The following is a 12934-nucleotide window of genomic DNA, read 5'->3' on the forward strand; positions in this document are numbered from 1 at the left end:
TAGATCCACACAACTGATTTGTTTTGTACAGCAAGTTTAACAAACCAATATAAATTAAGGTAAACAAGAAAAAAATCTACAAATAAAGACATCAGAGTTGCTTAAATTCTAAATATTAAATGTTAACTTAAATATCATTTGATTAACTTTCAAAACTGTGAACATCCTAAAAATATCAAGTAGAAAGTTATTAGAAACATTGGAAGTACCCATTTTTTAACCAATTGTTTTAGTTTGTAAAAGCTGCCAGAATGCAATATATCACAAATAGAATGGTTTTTTAAAAAGGGAATTTATTAAGTTGCAAGTTTACAGTTCTATGGCCATGAAAATGTCCAAATTAACACAAGGCTATGAAAATGTCCAAACTAAGGCATCCAGTAAAAGGTACCTTGACTCAAGAAGGCTGATGATGTTTGGGGGTTTCTCTCTCAGCTGGAAAGGCACATGGCAACTTCTACTGGCTTTCTCTCCTCATTTTGTAAGGCTTTCCTGGGGGCGTTTTCCTTTCGCATTTCCAAAGTTCTCTGCCTATGTGGGCTCTGTTGGTTCTGTTGGCTCTAAAGCTTTTTCTAAAATGGTTCCCTCTTAAAAGGCTCCAGTAAGCAACCCCACCTTGAGAGGGTAGAGACACTTCTCCATGGAAACTATCTACTCAAAAGTTACCATCAGCAATTAAATGGGTCACGTCTCCATGGAAACAATCAAAAAGATCCCACCTAGCAATATTGAGTGAAGATTAAAGGACATGGCTTTTCTGGGGTATACAACAGATTCAACCCAGGACACCATGTATACCACCTTTAGGAATTAAATCTTGGTTATTTAATATAGATTATAATGAGAAACTGACTTTTTTCACAATAGGAGATTTCAAAGACTTGGTTCTAAACTGAGCAGAAGCTTTCCAATGCATTTTGTACAGTCTGGAAAAAACTGTATGGCACTAGTCCATTTTTTTGAGGCCATGATACCATGTAATATAAGGATTATCATTTTATCGCTGATATCTTTTTTAAAATATTTTTATTGTAAAATAACAAATATATACAAAGCAAAGAAAGAAAAAGCAATAATTTTCAAAGCACAGTTCAATAAGTAGTTACAGAACAGATCCTAGAGTTTGCTATGTGCTACCATTCCACCATCTCAGATTTTTCCTTCTAGCTGCTCCAAAACACTGGAGGCTAGAAGGAATATTAATATAGTGATTCAGCAGTCACACTCATTTGTTAAATCCTATTTTCCCTGTTATACCTGTTCCTTCTCCTTTGATCCTTCTCACAATCTATAGGTATCTTTAGGCAATGCCCGAATCTGACTTTTTCATGTTGAGAAGGGGTGTTGACACTAAAGGACAGCGGGATTAATTAATTGATTATCTTGGAGAGGCTGGTAAATCCCTCTGGGTTTCAGGATTTATCTAATCTAGGAACCCTCTGGGAATTATAGGCTCCAGAAAGGCAAACCTCATGCGTGAAACTTTTATACAGTCTCAGTTAGAGCCCTGGGTGTTCTTAAAGAGTTAACAGGAATGTTGCTGGTCAGGGTTTGGCAAACATAGTAATTAGCACTATCTAGTTGAAGTTTGCATAAGAGTAGCCTCCAGAATAGCCTGTTTGAACTATCTTAGCCACAGATGCCTTACTTTGACTTTTCTTTTCCCCCTTTTGGTCAGGAAGCTGTTTGTAGATCCCATGGTGTCAGGGTCAGACTCATCCCAGGGAGCCACGCCCCACGTTGTCAGGGAGATTTTCACCCCTGAATGCTATGTCCCACTTAGGGGGGAGGGCAATTATTTTCCTTTATTGCTGGTCTCTTTGAAGAGCCCCCAGCTGATGCAGAAAATGGATGGAGGCAAGGAGAGTGATGGGGGCAAGGATGGAGGATTTCCAGCTATACAAGTCCCTGTGGGTTGGCAGCATTGTGTGGATCAAAATGGAAGACTTTATATTGGTCCCAGTGGGTCTTTATCTTAATTGGAACAGGTTAAAATATACCTGCTTACTGACAGAACACATGCAAGTGTGACTTGAAATCTTTTTCATATTCTTCCCAAAATTTTCAATTTTTATCTTGGGGTTGTGATGTAACAGAGAACTACAGAAGTTAAAAGCAGATGAAGATGTCACAAACTATGCATACACCAAACAAAAGTCACTTCGGTGGCCACACTTCACTAAAGCCTGGAAGCCCACATCCATCTCTGGTGGCCCCCAGTCCCAGAGGAAAGCAAGCACAACTCCAGGAGTGCCTTCACGGGCAATAACTGCAAGATCAGTGAGAAATTAGTCTCATGAAGAAATCACAAAATCAGTAAGGCCTAAATATCAGATACACTTTCATGTTATTGATTGGATCATCCAGTGCCAAGGGAAGGTGGTATGACTGGGCAGCAATGAACATGGACCGAAATCTCTATTCCATGGCCACCACAGAGGCCCGCCGAGCCCCACATCATCAGGATCCCATATCCACAGAGAAAGCTTAGTCTCTCCACGGACAGACCCATTTGGAAGTCCTGATATTTTCACAAGAAATAATCCTGGTTTTCATGGAGCTCCCAATTCTAGTCCTATTCCACCTAAGTGGGACTCCTCTTTCTCCACCTTCCTAATGCTACATGGTTGTCCTGTATAGGCATCCTGTGCAGAGGCTGGAAGGACTAATATACCTTGTTCCCTAACCTTGACTACAAGGAATCCAGTAATGAAAAAACCAATGTGGAATTTTTCAACTAATCTGGAAATACCGTGAGCAATGTTCAACCACAAACCATCTCAAGGCCCAGTTCTCCCTCCTCCACCTTCTTATGCTCTTCAGAAAAAGCCGCTAACATCTAAAAAAGATCAACCTGGCATTCTTGACCCTATTTCTAGTAAGCCAGTGAGTCAGAACCCTGGTATTGTTAATCCAACCAATTTCCATTCCAGTGTCTATTCTCAGGTACCTGTGATGAACATAAGCATGCCTCCTGCTATGACCGCTTGGCTACCTATAAATACTGGTCACCGGAATTATGGGCATCACCTACAAAGACTTCAGCATTCAGCTCCCACCTCTCTGTCTCCTTCTCCAGTGACATCCCCAGTGCACATCCTGGGGATTGGAATTGGAAGGATTGAGGCATCACCCCAAAAATCATGTTCATCTTTCACATCATGAGACCATGGAAATTTCATGATGCCACCTGTAGGACCCAGGTCCCATGTAGTGGTATTAAGTTTCCACCCAGGTCACTGAGGTCAGCAGTCGGGTCCCCAAGGCCATCAATGCGATCAAGCACTTCTACCAAGTCCAGTGGACATCATCCATGTAAGGATACCCCTAGCCTATTAACTGCTGGAATGAAAGAAGTTCTAAATACCCCAAGCACTGCAACAATTCCTACTGCAACTGCTGGAAGTGGTTTCATAACAAGCCAGCTTGGTTTTCTGGGGGAATGCCTTTAAATCAGATCTTGAAACAGCACCCTGCTGCCTCCTTTCCAGCAAGTAGTTTCCTGCCAGCAGCAGCCAAAGCACAGCTAGCAAATCAAAACAAGCTCACGGGTAACAATAGTAGTAGCAGCACCAGCTATTCTGGAGCTATTGCCAGCAGTGGCCAAACTGAAGGACACAGCACTTTAAACACCTTGTTTCTGCCAACATGCTTCCTCCAACAGGTAAAGTCCAAGCAGCCCTAAGAGGTAAGCTGATGTCTTAGCAAAAATCTTCATTGCCGAAAAGAAAACAGCTACCTACCATAGTGTTAGTTTGCTCACCCAGTCTCAAAGGTTATTCCTGCAGTTCCTAAACCTGGACCCAACTTACTAAGGAAGCAGGGTCAGGGTACATTTCCCATCAGTCCAGCATCTCAGTTACTACAGAGTGAGTTGTAAAAGCTCAAACTTGGGTAGCAAATAGCATCCCAGGTTGTGGAGGCTCAAATACTGCTTTGCCTTGCTCTGCCAACCAGCTTAATTTTACAGATCCCTATATGAATTCCAGTGTTCTTCAGAATTCACTGCCAGAACATATGTTTAAGAAGGAAAGCCATGCTCTGCCACAATACAAACACCAACTTTGTCCACGGTAACAGTCCACTCCTAAGCTACCATCTTGTAGGCTTAATAAATCAGGTTCAGGCTAGCGGGAGCTGTGGGATGCTCAGCAAGGCATGGCGTTAGGAAATTCATTACATCCCAGTCCACCTCAGCCGACAACGTCGGCATCCCCCACTCCACTGACACCAAACACCATGGTTAGCAGCTGTAATCACACAGGTTCTGAAGCACATACAGTTTCATTAGAAAAAAATACCCACAGGTACTAAATTTTTCTACTTTTAAAAAACGGGTACCAAAAGATTTATTATGATGAGAAATGATCCTTTCTCCATTGTGGAATTCTCATTTCTTCAGTATTTACAATTCTATGTACAGAATGCTAGGTATTTGTCTATTAGAAAGAATGACCACCGAGGGAATTCCACGTGTTTCTGTTATTTGTTGCCATCTGTGCCGTTTTGAACATTGTTCAACTTTTAGCTGGGTATATAACCACTGGACTCAAAACTAAAAAAAAAAAAGAACTCACAGAAAGCAAGGTTTCCTAGTTTGTGAGACAGGTACTTGGTCCATACCGATATAAAAGCTGTTTCCCTTAGTTTTTGCTTGCATTCGAGTAAATGAAAGCTCCTTTTGGAAAACCCAAATAGATGAAGGTAAATGGATATTTTTTTCCTTGCTGTGGACCAGAAATAGGTGAATGGATAGGAAAAGGTAACTCAGAGTTGTATGAAGTAGAAAGCTGTCCTCTAATGTTTTTTCTTACCTAGTTTGCTAAACTTTGTTATTATCTGTTTGAAAAAATTCAAAAATGGATTTGGCTACTCCCTATTTTTAAAAAGAGTAATAAGTTTTCTAGTGAAAAAAGAAGAAAAGCTTGAAACTCTGGGAAAAAAAGCAGCAACAGGGGTGGGGGCAGGCAGCCAGGCTGTGCGGGGGAGATCCCTGCCAACTTGCTACTTGGGTGGCAGAAACTCAGCCCAGTTTTCAGCCTAATGTCCCTTTTCTATTTATCTCACTTGAATGAGATAAATAGAATAAGACAGCTTCACATTCGAACCAAGAGGGCCTTAAATTGCAAATAACACCTTTTAATTTCCCTGTTATCAAGAGTCTTGATCTACATCCCATCTCGTAGTGTCTTCCTACTACAGGGGACAGATGGCCTTTGGCTTTTAATGGATAAATGCATCTGAAAGCTGGGACTTTATAGTTGGTTCATTCAGATTATCCTCGAAATGGCTCTCGGCAATCTTTAAAGGATAATTCACTTTCAAGAACCCCAACAATTATCTAAGAGGGTGGGGGCTGGGAATCTCACATATATGGGAATCTTTCTTTAAATGGTGAAAAGTTCCAGAACTATCCATAAGAAGGGAACAAAAGCGGAATCAGCCGATGGGATCCCAGGATCAAGGAAGGACTGGCTTGCCTACCTGCTGGTAGTGCTTCAACCTCCCCAGGGGCTGCAGAGAGGACCAAGTTCACATCATCCCAGGGAAGGCCACCCCCAGTGACCAATGGATTAGGCAGATAAAGGTCTGGCCTTTCTGGCCCAATGCCAGACACTAATGGACCATTTCAGCAACTGAGGAACTGGGGGAGCTGACAGAGGCTGTAGTGTCTGCACCATAGCACAAGGCCCCCCTCCTCCTTCCACAGAGGTGGGTCCTCATAGCACGCTCTAATAATCTCCACGAGCATCAGCTCCAGCCTAGCCTTGGCTTCTGGGAGTGACCAGACAGTGACAGAGGAGAAGAATAGTTTGAGCACCATCTCCAGAGTCAAAGTGCCTGGGCCAGACATGGGCTGGGCCACTTAGTGTGAAACTCAGATGATGTTTCCAGACCATGACCTCTTCCCTGGTAAAGAATCAGTGCCTTTTAATACGCACGAGTAAGATTAACATGCCAGGCTTTTAGTATAGTGCCAGGCCTGTAGAGAGTCATCACCAGTAATTACAGGTCCTTGGAGCCCCCAACTGGCCCTTGTGGATTCACCCAGAGAGATAACACATGATGGGGGCCTAAAAGCCAAGCTGGAGAGGACGGCCTAAAACAGCATGAAAAAATGGGCCTCGTGGCCCTGTAGCCACAAGGCGCATACCAGCTTGCTCCCTCTCCTCTATGGTTTGACTCCTGTTGCCAACCAGCCACTGGGCAGTGTGCATAGAAAGGAAGAACCCAGATGCTGCAGAGAAAGGGGTTTAGGTAAAGCATATCTATTTCTCCCAATGCCCTGCATGAGGCCAGGCAGATAGTGGGCACCTGAATATCTAGTGAATTAATAATGAACGGGGCAAGTGGGTGGAGGACATGACAGCTGGATTAAATCCATTCAAATACTTGAGGATGTCCTTGGCACCACGCCTTCTTCAAGGCACATGGGATCCAGCTGTCAACAAGACTCCACGGAGCTCATAGTCTAATAGGATGAATGTACATTAAACAGATCATCATGGAACATAACTACAAGGGACAAGTGCCACAAAGAAAAGCAAAAGGTATGATGAGATCAGTAGGAGGACCAAATTTAGACAAGGGGTCAGGGGAATGTTTAAGTCAAGAAAGTGACATTTAAGCTAACACATAACCAATGTGTAAATCATCCAGTAAAGGGGTTGGGGGTCGGGGGCGGGGAGTTGAAGGAGGATGGAAAAGCACTGCTAAGGAAAGGACACAGCCAGTGTGTTCTAGGCACAGGAAGGTTGTCACTGTGGCTGGAGGACAACAAGGTGCAGAGTGGCCTAAGGTGATGCTGGAACAGAGGGCGGTGGCTAAACCACACAGAGCCTCATAGGTTTGGGGAGTTCTCTTATGGACTAAGGGCAGGCTTTGGAAGGATTTAGGCCAAGGAGTGAACTGATATAAGCTTCAAAGAGACATCCCTGGCTGCAGAAGGGAGGCTGGGCCACAGCATGCCAATGGGGGTGGAAAGATGGGGTCAGAGAGACCCATTTAGCTAGTTTAGCATCCAGATGATTGTAGCTTGAGCCAGGATGGTACCCAAGGATATTGGAAAGCAGATACAGGTGGGATACTTTGGAGGTAGAATGAAGGGGGCAAAGAAAAAGAATATTAAGAAGTATTTCCAGGTGTCTAGAATAGGCAAATGGGAGAATGTGAAGGAGGAGACTTTAATTCAGAAGAGTCCACTAATTCCAGAATCTGGAAATAGCTACTCTTTGGATGCAAGTCTCGGTGGAAGAGTTAAAGCTCCCCTATCCTTTATCTAGGAAGGGTTGGCCCTCATCTACCTCCTCAACACAAGAGTAGCTACCACCTCTGTGATCCTCCAATTTCAAAAGCCTCAAGTCCAGATATTCATACACATCTCATTTGCCAGGCACTGAGGATCCAGTGATAAAGTAGGGCCCCCTAACCTCATGGAATTCAGTCTTATAGGGTGAGTGAAGGACTGGCATTACAAATAACTCAAGGTGGTTAATGATGGTATGGAGACAAGCCCAGCAAGACACCTAAGCCATTCTGCAGGGCTATGAGAGGACCTCTGGAAGAGACAATGGCAGAGAAACTTTCAAATAATGAAAGAAAAATTAGCCAAGTAGAAGAGAGGCATCCTGGGCAGTCTCCAGCCTGCACAAAAGTTCAGAGATGGATACCAGCATGGAGGGCCAGGAACATCAGGAGCTTGGAAGAGGGAATTCAGCACTGGGCCAGGTAGGGCCACCCACAACATGGCAACAGACTTTGTACAGCTGTGATGAGGAGCCACACTGAAATCTAAGCAGGCATAAGACACGCCAGATTTACATTCTAATGGCCACACAACAAGGTAGAGTTTAGTTCTTTTTACTTAATGCTTTCCATGTTCACCTCATCTAAATTGCCTGATAGATTTTATGGGCCCTCAGGTGAGTTTTTCTTCTGATTTTACTTCAGTTTTAGCACAATAATCCCAACATGTCTGTGTTAGTTTGCAAGCTGCCAGAGTGTGATATACTGGAACTGGAATGACTTTTAAAAGGTGAGTTTAATAAGTTACAAGTTTATAGTTTTTAAACTATAAAAATGTCCAAACTAAGGGATCCAGGAAAGATATCTTAATCCAAGAAAGGCCAATGGACTGGAACGCCTCTGTCAGCTTGGGTAGTCACATGGCTAGCATCTGCTGGCCCCTTGCTCCTGGGTTCCATTGCTTTCAGCCTCTGTTCCTGTGGGGATTCCTCACTTTGTTTCTCTGGGTCTGGCTTTCTTCTCTTGGATTTCCCTGGCTCTCTCCAGTTTCTGACTGCTTAACATCTCATGGAAATTTAAAAAAACACCAAACAAACACGTCATGCTGACATCTGCTGTGCTCCAAGCATCTCCAAACATCCACATCTCTGTTCCGTGACACAACTATTCTCCAACCATCTCTCTCTGCTCTGTTGGCTCTGAGGCATCTGTCCTTTCTGTCAGCTCTAACATGTTTCCTTTTTTAATGGATTCTAGTAAACTAATCAAGACCCACCTTGAAGGGGCGGAGTCATATCTCCATCTAATTAAAAGTCACACCCACAATTAATGTGTCACATCTCCATTGAGATATTCTAATTAAAATTCCAACCTACTATATTGAATCAGGATTAAAAGAAACTGCTGCTCCCACAAGATTGGATTAGGATTAAAGCATGGCTTTTCTGGGGTATACAATACTTTCAAACCAGCACAACATCTATTTAGCACTTCCTCCCAAATGACCCAAAGTATCTCAAATCTTGATCACCTAACATGGTGCAAAGTCAGAGGGACTTTGCCTAAACTTCCATTGTGCTCATGCTTTCTCCCATGCCTACAACAACCACCATTTACAGGGCAATAAATGAAATAAACACCGTCTTTAACCCAAAATAGAATTAGACATGGTCCTCAGTTTAGGATTAGAAACCAAATATGTCTGGGTGTGTTTAGGGTCAAAACATTACATACAAATAGGAAATTACATTAAAACAAGCTCAATAACACCCAAATGTTGGGTGAGGACCCAAGCTTGTTCTATTATACAGGCTGTCTCCAGCTTAAAAAAAGTTCAATACTAGGAGGTCAATTTTTAACAGTTTTGAGATATAATTCATATATCACACAACCCACCCATTTAAAATGTACAGTTCAATGGTTTTTGTATGTTCGCAGTGTTGTGTGGTCATCACCACAATCTAAAGGTTCATTTATTATAGCTTAGAATTCAGAACAAAAGCCAGTAACTCAATCTTTAATTTTATGGATTTCCATGAGCTCCTGAAAACCACGGACCCACAAACAAGCAAGCAGACAGGCCCATACACAAAACATTTACACAGTTTTAAGGAGTTTAGATCCTTCAGGATTGATTAAGACTCCTTAACCAATGGGGAAAGTAACTTCATGCTCATTTGCACATGAAACTGCCTCCTCAGCCCCACAATACTGAACTCCTTGAAAAAAAGTACTCAAGCTTGAAATGTGCAAAATTAGAATGAATTGGCCATGCCCAGCCCTTGTTCAAGCACAGATGCCTGCTCAATATAGACATGTTAATGCAAATAGCTATGTCCTTTAGGGAATACTTTCATGGCCAGTCCTAGTTAAACTTCTAGCAGCAAATACATGCAGGTTACCTTCTCCTATAAATAATATAATCAAGCTGATGGGGAAAGAGTCAATTGGGGGTCTAGGCTTCAAGATTCCCCAAATTCTAGAATGCACCAATAAACAGAGTTCAGTTAACCCACCCCCAGAGTACAAGTAGTTGTACAGATGAAAGCAATGAGACACACTTCTGTTAGGTCTCTTTGGTTATATAACACATATTCTGGCTAGTAAACAAAGAGAATGTGTTGCAAAGAAATCGGGAATTTGCAGAACCCATATTGTATTAGTTAGGGTTCTCTAGAGAAACAGAATCAACAGGGAACACTCGCAAATATAAAATTTATAAAAGTGTCTCACGTGACTGCAGAAATGCAGAGCCCAAAATCTGCAGAGTAGGCTGTGAAGCCAACTATTCTGATGGAGGGTCTGGATGAACTCCACAGGAGAGGCTCACCAGCCAAAACAGGAAGCCTGTCTCTTCTGAATCCTCCTTATAAGGTTTTCAGTGATTAGATTAAGCATCACTCATTGCAGAAGGCACGCCCCTTTGGTTGATTACAAATGGAATCAGCTGTGGATGCAGCTGACATGATCATGGTTTAATTCTGTGAAATGTCCTCATCACAACAGACAAGACAGCACTTGCCCAACCACCACTTGGCCAAGTTGACACATGAACCTGACCATGACCCACATGAAGATGGGGGGACCTGGAAGTGAGCAGTGTGGTGGGCTCGCCCCTTTGTGGTTGGTTAGTGTTGAACTTCCTTTCTTATTCTAGGGGATTTCCAACCACATGTAATATTAGTTGCCTTTGCCTTCAGCTATGGAAGCCAAAGAGAAGGGTCTTTCTTTGCATCCCCCACCGCTGGCAGGCAGGCAGTTGTAGGGCATGTAGCCAAAGCATGACAAATCCTACCATCCCAACTGAGACCGAATCTGGAGAGAGTGCTAGAGACAAAGGGACAGTTAGAAATAATTTCAGAATAGTTATGGGGGGAATCTAATGAAATAACAGCATAACTTAGCAGCTACAAACTTGTTCTGGTGGACTGTTTCCACTAAAATATGTTTTTCATGTTTCTCACGTTTTAACCATCTAGAGCAGTGTAGATTCACGGCTGTGTTCCAAATCTGGTCCTTCAATCTCCAACCAATTTTTAGTCCCCATATCCTCCCAATAAATTCTCTGCTCTTATTTAAGAAAGTCAGTCAGTGGATTGCTTAAGCTTGCAAACAAGGCCTTAATTGATACAAGAATGTGTAAGGTATCTCCTTGGAAGTGGGAATCAAGATAGAAGTAACTGGTCAAGAAACAACAGCTTAGATGGAATGGCCTGCCAACCATTTTCGTCTAGTGTGTCATCACCACTCTCTCAGGATTCAGGTGAAGGCATCTAATCGGCAGAACCTGGGTCCCCTGTCCATGCCCAGGCTGTACTTAGATGGTGAGACATGCTCCATTGAACAGTTGTTTGAATTGAACAGAATTCAAACAACTAATTTCATTTGTCCTAATTTCACTACCCAAACAGGGGGAGAAGCAATACTTAGAAGGACTGAGATTGTGTTAGGAACAGGAAATGGATGCGGAGCTGGCAAACTGTCCAGAATCTATCACACATAATGAAAGTTCACCCTCAAAAAGCTATGAAGCAAGTTTCTCCCCACAGCATCCAAGCACAGACAGTTGTTATATCTCAGTCCCCCAGGTACCTTTGGACTGAAAATGCTTAAACAACTTTAACACATAAAAACTGATCTCACGTGCAGAGCCCTTCACATCTATGTTACATCCTATGCCAGAAAGGGATTCCCAGGTGAACCACTTGTAAAAAGAAAAACCTAGAAGAAGTAGAAGTAGAAGTACCTAGTTCATGCTTCTCTCATCCTTTTTTGCTACCATATTAGAATCAGTCATTATCCTTCTTTCACTCTTTTCTAAAACTCCAGTGATGCTTTCTTCGTAAAGATGATATATGATTTGCTGCCAAATACCAGGCACTCTGCAAGTTAGCATTGCTAAACACCTCACATTTCTAGTGTGCTTTATTTTTCAAGGCATATTCACTTACATACTTACATTTGACATGTTATAAGGATGAGTGTTCACTTCTTTTAAAAATAGTAGCTTAAATGCAACAGATTGCGTATGCATTTATATAGATTCCCTCCCAAAACTCCAGTAAAACGAGCAGTTAAAAATAAGATAGAAACCCACAGAGGCAAAGAAGAGAAAGGAGATGTCAAAAGTTGAAAATGGGGCAGGCCACGGTGATTCAGCAGGCAAGAATGCTCGCCTGCCATGCCAGAGGACCTGGGTTCGATTCCCGGTGCCTGCTCATGTAAAAAAAAAAAAAGTTGAAAATGTCCACAAACTTTGGAAGCTGGAAGGGGGTGGTCCAAAGGGAAACTTTCGAAAGGGAGACAAAGTTGAAAGTTAAGGGCTATAGTGAGGACAGCTATAGTCCATGCCATGGAAATCCAAAAAGGCTCAGGAACTGGAAGTACCACGCATCTCTGAAGGTAAGATTATGGGTTTGGGCTGAAAAACAGGAAGAAGCTTGAAAGTCTGTAAGAAACACCCAGATTCCCTCTGTCCCTTTCTGTAAATACGGCAGAAACTGGCAAGGACAATCCTGGGAATGGATAAACCAGAAGGACCCTGGACTCATGAAGGGCTGTTAAGGAAAACAGAGACATTAACAGAATTCTATATATTGACTTTCTCCTCTCAGCCTCCAGATGCTGCATCTGTCTTTTTATCATCCTCAACAAATCCCCTTCCCAAGATGTTCTGAGGAAACGAATCAGCCCAAAGGAAAAGCCCACATATCCCAACACTTTGCAGTCCCTAATGAATAGCTGGGTCTCCACTCAAATTCCCTGTGGGAGGCGCCCCAGTAGACAACAGCCAGATACGCACAGCCTCTAGTCAGCTGTAGTGCCCCACCCAAATATGACAAGGCAGCTGACCCCTAAGTATTCAGGCACCTAACCAGAGTGTTAAGAGCATGGACTCTGGAGCCAGAGCCTGGGTTCAAATCCCAGCTCTGCCATTTGCCAGCTGTGGGACTTGGACAAATGACTTCAGATCACTTCAAAACACCTGACTCATGGGTGGTAGAGGATTATGTAAGTTAATATTTATAAAACCACTTAGAACGGTGCCTGGAATATAAAAGAACCATATAAATGTTTAAATAAAAGCTCAAGAAAGAAAACAGATAATGCATTATGCATCAGATTACTGCATTAAAAGATAATGTGGGTCAGTGATGATTCTGAACCCATGAAATGATGGGATATTAAT

General features: G+C 42.7%; 1 pseudogene; it reads left to right on the forward strand.

Annotated features, from left to right (window-relative positions):
* Window positions 1-1847: 1847 nt before the first annotated feature.
* LOC143658613 (methyl-CpG-binding domain protein 5 pseudogene) overlaps window positions 1848-12934 on the forward strand; it is a 31869-nt pseudogene continuing 20782 nt past the window's right edge.

The sequence above is a fragment of the Tamandua tetradactyla genome, chromosome 2 (assembly GCF_023851605.1).
Source record: "Tamandua tetradactyla isolate mTamTet1 chromosome 2, mTamTet1.pri, whole genome shotgun sequence".
Classification (NCBI taxonomy): Eukaryota; Metazoa; Chordata; class Mammalia; order Pilosa; family Myrmecophagidae; genus Tamandua; species Tamandua tetradactyla.